Source organism: Hordeum vulgare, chromosome 7H, assembly GCF_904849725.1.
Source record: "Hordeum vulgare subsp. vulgare chromosome 7H, MorexV3_pseudomolecules_assembly, whole genome shotgun sequence".
Classification (NCBI taxonomy): Eukaryota; Viridiplantae; Streptophyta; class Magnoliopsida; order Poales; family Poaceae; genus Hordeum; species Hordeum vulgare.
In genome coordinates this window covers 117,425,859-117,439,835 of record NC_058524.1, presented here as the reverse complement: position 1 = coordinate 117,439,835, position 13,977 = coordinate 117,425,859, and positions in this window count along the sequence as shown.

Sequence of the window (13,977 nt, the reverse complement as noted above, 5' to 3'; positions counted from 1 at the left end):
CTGAAATTTATTGTCACTTGCTACTATGGAAAACAATCCTTTGAGGGGTTTGTTCTGGGTATCTTCACCTTGACCGGAAGTACAGTTAGTTTCCCCTCGACCTACTGCACCTACTGAAAATATTGGTTATGAAATTCCTTCGGGTATGATAGAATAACTGGTAGCTAATCCTTATGCAGGAGATGGAACTGAACATCTTGATAGGCACATGATATATGTGGATGAAATTTGTGGATTATTTTAGCTTGCAGGTCTACCCGAAGATGATGTTAAGAGGAAGATTTTCCCTTTATCTTTGAAGGGGAAAAGCATTGGCTTGGTATAGGCTATGTGATGATATTGGATCGTGGAACTGGAATCGATTGCAAATGGAATTTCATCAAAAAAATTATCCTATGCATCTACTTCACCGTGATCGGAATTATATATATAATTTTTGGCCTCGTGAGAGAGAAAGTATCTCTCTAGCTTGGGGGAGGCTGAAGTCAATATTATATTCGTGCCCCAAATCATGAGCTCTTGAGAGAAGTTATCATTCAAAAACTTTTATGCTCGGCTTTCTCGTAATGATCAAACCATGCTCAACGCTTCTTGTACTCGTTCTTTTAGGAAGAAGACTATTGAATTCAGGTGGGATCTCTTAGAAAGAATTAAACGCAACTCTGAAGATTTGGAAATCGACGAAGGTAAAGAGTCAGTTATTAAGCTTAAGTATGATTGTGTTAAATCTTTTATGAATACCGATGCTTTTCAAAAGTTTAGCACTAAATATGGACTTGACTTTGAGATAGTAGCCTCTTTTTGTAAATCATTTACTACTCATGTTGATCTCTCTAAGGAGAAGTGGTCTAAATATCACCCCCTATTAAAGAAGAAATTAGAGAACCAACAATAGCCAAAGAAGAAACTATCATTTATAATGTTGACCTAGTTGTCCCTACCACTTACATTGAAAAACCTCCTTTTCCTGTTAAGATAAAAGAACATGCGAAGGTTTCAACCACAGTTCGCAAAAGTGATATTAAAGCACCTAAACCTTCTAAACAACTTACAGTAGAACCTAATGTTTCTATGGTTAAAGATCTCTTGGAAGAAAATATTGATAGGCATGTTATCTACTTCTATGGTGAAATTGCTATAATTGCTAACCTTGATGGGAAAGATAAACATAGATCAGTTATTGGCATGCATGTCGTTTCAGTTAAAATAGGAGATCATTTTTACCATGGTTTATGTGATATAGGTGCTAGCGTAAGTGTTATTCCCTTTACTTTATATCAAGAAATTATGGATGAAATAGCACCCGCTCAAATAGAAGACATAGATGTTACCATTAAACTTGCTAATAGAGACACCATCACACCACTTGGTATTGTTAGAGATGTTGAAGTCTTGTGTGAGAAAACAAAATATCCTACTGATTTTCTTCTTCTTGGTTCCCCACAAGATGACTTTTGTCCCATTATCTTTGGTAGACCTTTCTTGAACACCGTTAATGCTACTATAGATTGTCATAAACAAACTCTCGATGTTAATTTTGGTGGTCATTCTCATGAGTTTAATTTTTCCAGGTTTAATAGAAAAAATCATAAGAAAGAATTGCCTAATAAAGATGAGATAATTGGTCTTGCTTCTTGTGGCACCCCGGCTCATAGGAAACCGGAACGCCCCGTATTCCAACCCAAGGACGAGTCTTCTGGAATACGGAACCGTCGAACAGAACAAATCAGCTCTTTATTACTATGGAAAATATTACAAGAATACATAGATTACATCGCCTTGGCGATACTACACCTGCCTACGGTAAATCATACACCAGCAGCAGAACAGCTACCGATGTGATGAACTCCACTCCGCACGGACTCTGTCTAGAACGCGCATCCTAGCTCACAACTCGGAATCCTCGGCAATCAAACAATCAAGGCATGACCTGCAAGCTGGCATGACAAGACAGGTGAGTACTCTGAATGTACTCGCAAGCTCACAACAAACATTAGCATTAAGGCAAGACAACATCATAGCAATCAAGATTAAGTAAAGGGTTGTTATTACTAAAGGAGTGGTAGAAAACTAACTATACCAGGCTACTCTCACCGTACTCGGGTGATACAAACTCTTGTGATCTTACCGAGTACCTTTAGCGAGTATCCACAAGATGGATACCAGGACTTATCACCGGCACGATGCCCAACTGTAACACCGGCACGATGCCCAACCGTTACACCGGCATGATGCCCAACTGTAACACCGGCACGATGCCCAACTGTTACACTGGCACCATGCCCAACTGTTACACTGGCACGATGCCCAAGTGTAACATACTCAGACGAGTTCTTCCATCATTAATATCATTGATACGCTTGACCATCTACTAAGGTCTAGTCGGGTTGTCCATTACCGTGGACTCGGCTATTCGAATAGGTTTGACACTCTGTAGAGGTTGCACACTTTACCCACACTATGGAGCACTGACCTCGTGATCCCATTCGGGTGGACCAGTATTGCTCCAACGAGACTTGCCTGACCCGCGACTCTTTCATTGTACCACCGGCAACCACTCCCTCGGAGTCCTGCCCTGTGTGGCCCTGTGTCCTCATGACACCTGCCACTGTTGTGGCCAAACAAAACTGTCCCCTCCAGGGACGAGTACCCCAAACAACTCAACTGGCTGACAGGGTTATCACCGCCTATCGTGCCAAGGTAGCGCGCGTGCATAACCCTCCCTCTTTGGAGGTACCGGTGAAAGAGCACGCAATCAGACCAAGTCAAGGCCGTCCCATATCGGTAAATGTGGTTGCACTGATGAGCCCAGACAGGTCATTCTGATCAACCAACTAGGTTATCTTATCTCCAAAAAATCTATCACAGCTGACACTCCGATGACATAGCAATCCGATAATTAATAAGCTCAAGCCACTACTGTTGATCCATGTTCACAAAGTAATCATAGACAGTAATCTCAGCCTCATTTAATCGACTAGCGTGTAAGACACTAACGATCCCGTACTCATTTCAGTAATAATTTATTCAATAGTGCATACTCACATTCCAGACTATCAACGGATATATTTATTAATAGAGTAGTTAATGAAACTATGATACTGCCATGCAATGAAGCAAATGAAAGTTGTGGCTTGCCTGGGATGATGAAACCACCGGGAAGAAGAGCGAGAAGCCCGCGGAAGGGATTGTCGAAAACAGTTCTCTCCTGAAGGAGGGTTGTATACGGCAAGGGCAACATGTTCATTTCCACTGTGTGATCACATGGTGGAAATGATGCCATGTTGACGGGCTCGGCGAGACGAAGGCGTGGGCTTTGGAATCACTGGAATCGGAGTGATGGATAAAAAGTTATAAGGGTTTTGGTGGCACGGACTGGTTTGAAATAAAAATATTTACATACGGGTCCTGGCAGCTGATTTGGTCGCGCATTGCTGTGGTATACGCCTTCCTACCAGGAAGACGTAAATGCGCAAAGGCGCTTCCACTTAAACCAGCTGGACCGGCTCTCTCTCTCACCGACAGGTGGGGTCGGGGCCCACCTGTCAAGATCCTTTCTCACTCCTCCCTTCCTCCTTCTTCCTCGCTCCTTGCCGCGCCCGCAGGTGGCCGCGGGGCTAGCTGAGGCGACCCATAGCGCCGGCGCCTTGGGGAGGCTGCAGCGACCGGAGTATGCAACGAGGAGGACACACCGGTGAGGTCTCCCGGAGGAATGGAGGGTGGCGGGGGCTTCGAGGAGGGCCAGGGGATGCTGCCCACCGAGCAGAACGGAGAGGGAGAGCTTCGGGCAGGGGCCTTGGCCATGGGGATCGACGACGGACGGCTCAGGATTCGTCCATGGGGAACACCATAGGGCTTTGGGGAGGGGTTAGGGAGGTTGGTGGGGTGGAGGAGAGCTCGGGGCACGCCTTAAATAGGCACGGGAAGGGGATGCACAACGAACGGCCGAAGCTTCGAGCTAGGTGTCGTTGTGGCGGCCCTCCGGCGATTGGCAGAGGCGGCCAGGAGCTACGGGACAATGGGAAGAACACTCCAAAGGGTGCACGCGAATGGAGGATAGCTCCCCGACGCTCGAGGACAAGCCATTGCTAGCCGGAGAGGGGCTCTTGTCTCTGTCGATGCACAGAGCGCCATTTTGCCATGCTCTGAGCATGGTCACCACGTGCACTACGTGCTCTGGTGTGCCACTACTCCCCAAACCATGTGAGGAGTGAGGCCCCTTCAAGAAACAGTCCCCCAGAGGTGATAGCTCAAAGCAAAGGACTGTGGCTGGATGTGAATGATCACCTGAAGTTTCTTGCAGCCAACTTGGCATTGATGTTGTGGTCAACAAGAAAGAGATAAGAGCAAAGCATCATGTCTGGGAGTCTTGGGGTAGGAGGGACTACAATCCTGTGAAGTTTGAGGATCAGAGGATCAAAATTGGACATGGTTGCTTTGGAACTAGCTAATCTGGTCCAGAATAGGAATTTTGAGGTGGCACTCACATACATGCTTGGGTTGAGGTCAAACTTGGAGGAGATGAATAATTTGGGCATGTGAGGAGGCCGTATAAATTTCATGCCATCTTGATAAGCCCAAGTGGCACTTCCTTCATACAGTTTCTCAATGGACAGAAACTTAGAAGAATTACTGTAATTAATTGGCTAGATAAAATGGGCTCAAAATTGGTTTAGCAAGGTTTTATAGATAAGAGAATGTCCTGGTAAAATTTCAGAATTTATGGAGCAGTATAAAATATAGTTGCTTCACAAATCCAAATAATAACGAGAGACAAATATTTGAAGCTATGGTCACATGGTTGAAGGTGTGATGCTCAAATTTGGTGGAGAGGCTTAATTTGAGCATATTGAGGTGATGGAAAAGATTCAACTCATTTGAACACTCCTAGCTAGCACTTGCTTCACAAAGCTTCTTGTGGATCACAAACTTTGGAAATTTCCCAAGGAATATTTACAAGCTAGATTGAGTTGAATTTTGGCATGAGGCAATGATATGGCTAGGAAAGAGTGCCCAAAATTTTTGAGAGCAATCAATAAAATAAAAAGGGTACTTGCTTCACAACTTGACAGATAGGGCAGAATCAGAAAAGGAATTATTGAGCAATATTTTTGAACATGGCCAAGAAAGATTTTGTCATATCTGAGGAATATATGACCGAATAGATTTATGAGAATTATTTGGGAATTTTTGGAGAGATGCAAATGGGGGTTGCTTCATAACTCAAGGCAAACGGGCTTATTCCTTTAAAAGAAAAAGGAATATTCCCACGGAAAAGAATCTTGGGATTGGCTCAAGATGGCTAGGTCTTGGGGTGGTTTGAAGATTGTCAAGCCACTAAGAAAAGAAAATCAAGGGAAACCCCTTTTAGGTTTCAAAACTATCAAACCACAGAAAAGCAAATCGAGATGAATATGAAAGAAAATGAAATGGGCAAAATCCAGGGTGTTACAAACCTACCCCCCTTAAAGAAATCTCGTCCTCGAGATTTAATTGCTCAAGGTTCATCATAAATATCCTCACTTGAGGAAACCATTTCCAACTCGAGTTTCCTTCTTACCTTAGAATGATACTTCCCGTAAATCTTCGCTGACTGACCATCTGGCTTCAGGGTGGTTTGTTCCATTGGATCCTCATATGTTACTCTAACTTTCACCTGTTTATACGCTGACTTGACTGTCAGAGGTTCTGGCAGAGAGATCTTGTTCACGGCAAACTATCCTTTGACTGATTCCCATATGTGCGGACACATGCTTCGAGGTTGTTGCCCCACATTCTGGTCATTTCGTTAGTCGACACATTTAAGTGGATAATGGGCCGTGTAATCCCTTGACACTGCTGTTGTCATCTGCTGAGCAGTCTTCATAGATTTGAATATTCCGATCTGAGCATATCTGGTTGGGCTGAGCGGATTGACTCGATATAGGGTCCTTGCAACTTGAATAGACTCCATGGGTCTGTTCCCACGGTGTTTGATATCGAACCGGACTGTCTTGAATATATGCATTATGTTGGTCTTGCAACCATTATCATACCTGTATGGGTGATCTTGCTCTTTCATTATAGTTCTCTTTGCCTGGATCCTTAGTTGAAAGAGCTTGGTCTCATGTATTCTTTATTCCTTTGTATGACCATGGGTGCTGCCCGGTACCATGTTCCGGCACACATATTGCTTAAAAAGTTGTAGTTGTAGGGTAACGACCATCTGAACCCTTGGATAAAACCGGCAAATAAACCAGTAGCCACCAGAACGGTCTTTACATCTCAGATCTGGGACATCACTGGAGTAGCCCAACTCCGACTCAAGACGACTGAAAAGCAGCTTAGAGCATGAGACAGTGTCAATAAGAAGAAAGTAGCAGCTCCCTAAGATGGGCGAGAAACAACTCAGAGCATAGGGCCACTACTACGAAAAGAAACTCAACAAATGTCCGAGACGGCCAAGAAAGCAGCTTAGGACACGGGCGAGTAGCTGACAAGAGAAATAAAAGTCGGCATCCACCCCGGACGGCCGAAAACAACTTAGAACACCGGCGTGGTGCTGATGTTTGCTGTGTATCCCTTGCAATGGCGCCAGAAATAGTTGTGTCGACGGCACCAGGAATCCTTCAGCTATGGCTACGCCTTAAGGGACTTCCTAGGCAAGTATGCAAAGGATTTCCCCCGTGGCCTTGGAGCCTTGCGTTGGTGTTCCCTCGAAGTGGAAAGGGTGATGTAGAACAACGACGGTAAGTATTTCCCTCAGTTTGATAACCAAGGTATCAATCTGCCGGAAGAGTATCTCAAGATCCTGCACAAACACAAAAGCTTGCACCCAACTCTATGAAGGGGTTGTCAATACCTTATAGATTGTTTGCGAAGTGAGAACTGAAAGCAACAAAGTAACAAAGCAAAGTAAAAGCGGAGATGTAAACGATGGATGTGAATAGACCCGGGGGCCGTAGTGTTAACTAGTGGCTTCTCTCATGAAAGCAAGTAGACGGTGGGTGAACAAATTACTGTCGAGCAATTGATAGAACTGTGCAGAGTCGTGACGATATCTATGCAATGATTATTTCTATAGGCATCACGTCTGAAACAAGTAGACCGATACTTTCTGCATCTACTACTATTACTCCACACGTCGACCGCTATCCAACATGCATCTTGTGTATTAAGTCCGTAAGAAGAGAGTAATGCCTTAAGCAAGATGACATGATGTAGAGGGATAATATCAAACCAATGATAAAAACCCCCATATTTTTACCCTTGATGGCAACTGCTTGATGTGTGCCTTGCTGCCCCTACTGTCACTGGGAAAGGTTACCACATGAGAGAACCCAAAACCAAGGACTTCTCCCATTGCAAGAATCATATATCTAGTTGGCCAAACAAAACCCAAGACTCGGAGAGACTTACAAGGATATCAAATCATGCATATAAGAAATCAGCAAAGACTCAAATATATATCATAGATAATCTGACCACAAGTCCACAATTCATCGGATCTCGACAAACACACCGCCAAAGAAGATTACATCAGATAGATCTCCATGAAGATCATGGAGAACTTTGTATTGAAGATCCGAGAGAGAGAAGAAGCCATCTAGCTACTAACTACGGACCCGTAGGTCTGAAGTGAACTACTCACGAGTCATTGGAGGGGCGATGGTGATGATGAAGAAGCCCTCCAACTCCAAAGTCCCCTCCGGCAGGGTGCCGGGAAGGGTCTCCAGATGAGATCTCCCGGAAACGGAAGCTTGCGGCAACGGAAAAGTATTTTCGAGGCTCCCCTGATTTTTTGCGGAATATTTGGGAATTTATAGTCCAAAGACCTAGGTCAGGGGGCGGCCAGGGAGGCCACAAGCCTGCACAACGCTGCCTGGTGGCGGAGTGGGGGCTTGTGGGCTCCCTGGAGCCCACCTGGCTTGGCCCAAAAGCCCCCTGGACTTCTTCCGTTCGGGAAAAAAATCATTTCGGGGTTGTTCTTCTGTTTGGACACCGTTCCAAAATCAGATCTGAAAAGAGTCAAAAACACGGAAAAAACATAAACTGGCACTTGGCACTGAATTAATAAGTTAGTCCCAAAAAGATATAAAAAGGTACATAAAACATACAAAGAAGGCAAGATAACAGCGTGAAACCATCAAAAATTATAGATACGTTTGAGACGTATCAAGCATCCCCAAGCTTAACTCCTGCTCGTCCTCGAGTAGGGAAGTGATAAGAATGAATTTTTGATGCTTTCATGCTACCTAGCATAGGTGTCCTTTGTAATTCCTCTTATGTGACATGAATGTTCAGATCCATTAGATTCAAAACAATAGTTTTCTATTGACGTGGAAACAATAATAATTCAAGAAAACTAGCAAAGTAATCATGAACTTTCAAAATAACAAGGCCTAAAGAAAGTTATCCCTACAAAAGCATATAGTCTGGCTATGCTCTATCATCATTGCACAATGAATTTAAATCATGCACAACCCCGGTATTGGCCAAGTAATTGTTTCACACCTTTACTTTCTCAAACATTTTCAACTCTCATGCAATACATGAGCGTGAGCCATGGTTATAGCACTATAGATGGTGTGGAATGTGGTGGGGGTTGCAAGACAAAAAGGAGAAGATACTCACATTAACTAGGCATATCAATGAGCTGTGGAGATGCTCATCAATAGATATCAATGTGAATGGGTAGGGATTGCCATACAAATGATGCACTAGAGCTACGAGTATGTGGAAGCTTTTAAAGGAAACTAGTGGGTGTGCATCCAACTTAATTGCTCACAAAGACCTAAGGCAATTTTGAGGAAGCCTATCATTGGAATATACAAGCCAAGTTATATAATGAGAATTTCCCACTAGCTATATGGTGGTAACAAAACGAGATACTCTCAATCATGAAGATCATGGTGCTCAAAATGCACAAGTGTGGAAAAAGTGGTAGCATTGTCCCTTCTCTCTTTTTCTCTCATTTTTTATTTTTATTTTGGTGGGCTCTTTGGCCTCTTTTTTTATGGGCTTCTTTGGCCTCTTTTTATTTCCTCACATGGGACAATGCTCCAACAATGATGATCATCACACTTTCAACTCAAAACTTAGAGCAACTATGACTCTATATGGAATGCCTTCGGTAGTGTACCGTGGCAATGATCTAGCATGGCATAGACATCGATGGAAACATCATGCTAGCTATCTTAGGATCATGCAAAGGCAATGTAGACGTGGTGGCACATATATCTCGGAATGACTTTGCAAAAGCCATAGTAGGTAGGTATGGTGGCTGTTTTGAGGGAGGCTAATGGTGGGTTTTGTGCACTGGCGAAAGTTGCATGGCACTAAGAAGATAGTGATGGTGGAAGGTGAAAGTGCATCTAAACCATGGACTCAACATTAGTCATGAAGAACTCGTATACTTGTTGAAAAAGTTTAATTAGTAATCGAAACAAGTCATTCAACGCATACTCCTAGGGGAATGTTTGGTAGGTATAAACCATCGCGCGATACCGACCGCCACGCAAAGGATGACAATCAATATACTAATCATGCTCAGATTTCATCACATAGCGGTTCACCATACGTGCATGCTACGGGAATCACTAACTTCAACACAAGTATTTCTAGATCCACAACACCTTACTAGTATGACTTCAATATTACCATAACCACAACTCAAAACTAATTGAGATGAATCAAACTTCTCTAACTATTCAATGCACATGAAGGTGGAAGTTTTCGTATCCCTTTGGATAACTACCCCTTTAGAGACTACTTTCAAAGCATAGATCAACTACCAAGCTACGCACCGCTGTGCTCTAAAAGATATAAGTGAAGCACATAGAGCAAAAGTATCTAGCTCAAAAAGATATAAGTGAGGCACATGTGAGTTGAATTGTCTACCAAAAGATATAAGTGAAGCTCGAAAAAATCACGGTGAGTGCATGTCTCTCTATCTAGGTGTGCAGCAAGGATGGTTGTGACACAACAAAAATAAAAGACTCCTACGATACAAGACACTCCAAGCAAAAACACATAACATGTGGTGAATAAAAATATAGCCCCAAGTAACGTTACCGATGGATTGAAGACGAGAGAGGGGATGCCTTCCCGGAGCATCCCCAATCTTAGGCTTTTACGACATCCTTGAATCTCTTGGGGTGCCTTGGCAATCCCCAAGCTTGAGCTCTTGCCACTCTTTATCTTTTTGTCCATAAGAACTTCACCCAAAACATGAAAACTTCACAACACGAAACTTAAACAGAAACTCGTGATAACATTAGTATAAGAAAGCAAACCACCACTTCCTTAGGTACTGTAGCAAACTTAAATTCTACTTGTGCTGATGTTGGGTTACTGTACTTTCAATCTTCCATGGCTAATACCCCCCGATACTATCCATAGTTTCATCAAAATAAGCAACCAACACAACAAAAACAAAATCTGTTAACAGCAGACCAGTCTGTAGCAATCTGTATGTTTCGTATACCTATGGTACTTCCAAAATTCTGACAAATTACGGAAGTATGAAGAATTTGCATAGCAATCAGAAGCAAAAAGAATCAACTCAAAAGCTCTTATAGAAAAAAATGAAAATTCCTTTCGTGAGCAGAAAGTTTCTGTCTTTTCTAGCATGACCAAACGATCATCCTCAAGACTAATCATAACGGTTTTGCTTGGCACAAACGCAAAAAGAAAGACAGAAAACACAATCATAACAGAATTATGAAAGTGTAGAAAACACAAAACAGAAAGAAAAAGGATAGATTCATTGGGTTGCCTCCCAACAAGCGCTTTTGTTTAACGCCCTTAGCTAGGCGAAAGTGATGGAATCTCGTATAGTCATCTTTGGTGCTCAAACCATAGGTAGCCCTTATCATAGATTCATAAGGCAATCTTATTTTATTTCTAGGAAAGTGCTCCATGCCCTTCTTTAAGGGAAATTGAAATATAATATTCCCTTCCTTCATATCGATGATAGCACCAATAGCTCTTAGGAAAGGTCTACCAAGAATAATGGGACATGAAGGATTGCAATATATGTCAAGTACAATGAAATCGACGGGTACATAGTTCTTATTTGCAACAATAAGAACATCATCGATCCTCCCAATGGGCTTCTTGACGGTAGAATCCGCAAGATGCAAATAAAGAGAACACTCTTCAATCTCATGAAAACCAAGAATATCACATAAAGACTTTGGAATCGCGGAAACACTAGCACCCAAATCACACAAAGCATTGCACTCATAGTTTTTTATCTTGATTTTGATAGTAGGTTCCCACTCATCATGAAGTTATCTTGGTATGGAGACTTCTAGTTCGAGGTTCTCTTCAAGAGATTTCATCATAGCATCTACGACATGTGCTGGGTTCCTTTAGAGGAAGGGCAGTCTTTGCGCGATTTCACACAAACTCAGGTCTTATGGGATGGAGAGGGCGAGGTTGAAGATACTCTTCAGGATATCTTCCGAGCCTACCTGGAAGAGGGAGAGGAAAGCGAGTTCGTTAGAACCGCCGCGAATCTGGCGAGAAAATATCGTCACGCGGAGCTAGGAGAGCCTGAGACGCCAGATCCCGAGGATCCCGTGGTCGAGCCTGAGGCTCATTCCATGAAATCCCTTGAAGGCACAGAAGCAAATGATGGGGTTAAGGAGGCAGGCCCGTCTTCTTTGCGGAAGCGTAAAAGGTGGGATGATGATTCGGGGTCCGAAGATGATGATTCGGGGGGATCTTGCATCAAAGAAATGCATTCAAACAAGGAGCAATTATCATAATTGAATTCCTTGAAATCCAAAGAGGGAGTTTCATTACTACCCAAAATTTTGACTTCTTCTACTCCGCTCTCCACACCTTTATCATCAAGATATGTGGACTCCAAATCATTGGGGCGTTTTTCAACCAAAGGGGATTCATATCCAGCCCCTCCATAAGTAGGTTTGACACGCGAAAACAAAGATTCAAGAGGAGACACACCAAGAACTTTAAGATCTTCGTGATTTGCATCACTAGAACGCACCCTTTTAAACCATTCATGTCTAGCGCGAATTTGGGCGGTTTTTTCTTTGCTCTCATTCATGGAGATACTCATAGCTTTCAAAGTTTCATCCAAGTTTATCTCGGGAGGAGCGCATCTAACTTTCAAAGCATCAATATCACAAGACATCCTATCAACGCTCTTAGCCAAATCGTCTATTTTGAGTAGTTTTTCCTCTATGGACGCATTGAAAATCTTTTGAGAGTTGATGAACTCTTTGATATTACTCTCTAGATCGGAGGGTAATTTGTTGTGATTTCCATAAGTGTTGCCGTAGGAATTGCCATAATTGTTAGAGGAGTTACTAGGAAAAGGCCTAGGAACATAGTTTCCTCTAAAAGCATTGTTGTTGCCAAAATTGTTCCTACCAACAAAATTCACGTCCAAACTAGCGTTGCTACTCTCAATCAAAGAAGATAGTGGCATGTCATTAGGATCTACGGTAGCCTTTCTACTAGCAACCAAATTCATCAACTCGTTCATCTTAGCACTAAGCGAGTTAATCTCTTCTATAGCGTGCACCTTTTTGCTAGCAGGCGACCTTTCAGTGTGCCACTGAGAGTAGTTGGTCATGATATTGTCTAGGAGTTTTGTAGCGTCTCCTAACGTGATTTCCATGTACGTTCCACCTGAGGCGGAGTCCAAGATATTGCGAGAAGCGAAATTCAAGCCAGCGTAAAAGATTTCTATAATCATCCACAAACTCAAGCCATGAGCAGGACAATTTCTAATCATAAGCTTCATCCTCTCCCAAGATTGTGCAATATGTTCATGATCAAGTTGCTTGAAACTCATGATATCGTTACGTAAGGATATGATCTTAGCCGGCGGAAAATACTTGGATATGTAAGCATCTTTGCACCTATCCCAAGAATCGATACTATTTTTAGGCAAAGAAGAAAACCAAATTTTTGCGCGATCTCGCAACGAGAAAGGAAAAAGTTTCAACTTAATCACGTCATTATCCACATCTCTTTTATTTTGCATATCACAAAGCTCAATGAAGGTATTGAGATGGGATGCAAAATTTTCACTGGGAAGGCCCGAGAATTGCTCTTTCATAACCAGATTCAGCAAAGCTATGTTGATTTCATACGATTCCACACTAGTGGCGGGAGCAATCGGAGTACTAATAAAATCATTATTATTAGTGCTCGAGAAGTCGCACAGTTTGGTGTTTTCAGACATGATGTCTTCAACAAACAAATAAGCACACAAGCAAGCAAGAAACCAGCAAAGGAAAACGACAAGGGCAAAAGAAAACGGCGAAGGAGAAAGGCGAATGAAAACGGCAAATGTGAAGTGGGGGAGAGGAAAACGAGAGGCAACTGGCAACAAAAGTAAATGGAAGAGAAGAGTTTGTGAGACCTACCTTGATAGATCTTGATTTCTCCTCCCAGGCAACGGCGCCAGAAATACTTCTGATGTTTGCTGTGTATCCTTTGCAACGGCGCCAGAAATAGTTGTGTCGACGGCACCAGGAATCCTTCAGCTACGGCTACGCCTTAAGGGACTTCCTAGGCAAGTATGCAAAGGATTACCCCCGTGGCCTTGGAGCCTCGCGTTGGTGTTCCCTCGAAGCGGAAAGGGTGATATAGCACATCGACGGTAAGTATTTCCCTCAGTTTGCGAACCAAGGTATCAATCCGGCGGAAGAGTATCTCAAGATCCTGCACAAACACAAAAGCTTGCACCCAATGCTATGAAGGGGTTGTCAATCCCTTATAGATTGTTTGCCAAGTGAGAACTGAAAGAAACAAAGTAACAAAGAAAAGTAAAAGCGGAGATGTAAATGATGGATGTGAATAGACCCGGGGGGGCGTAGTGTTTACTAGTGGCTTCTCTCATGAAAGCAAGTAGACGGTGGGTGAACAAATTACTATCGAGCAATTGATAGAACTATGCAGAGTCGTGACGATATCTATGCAATGGTTATTTCTATAGGCGTCACGTCCGAAACAAGT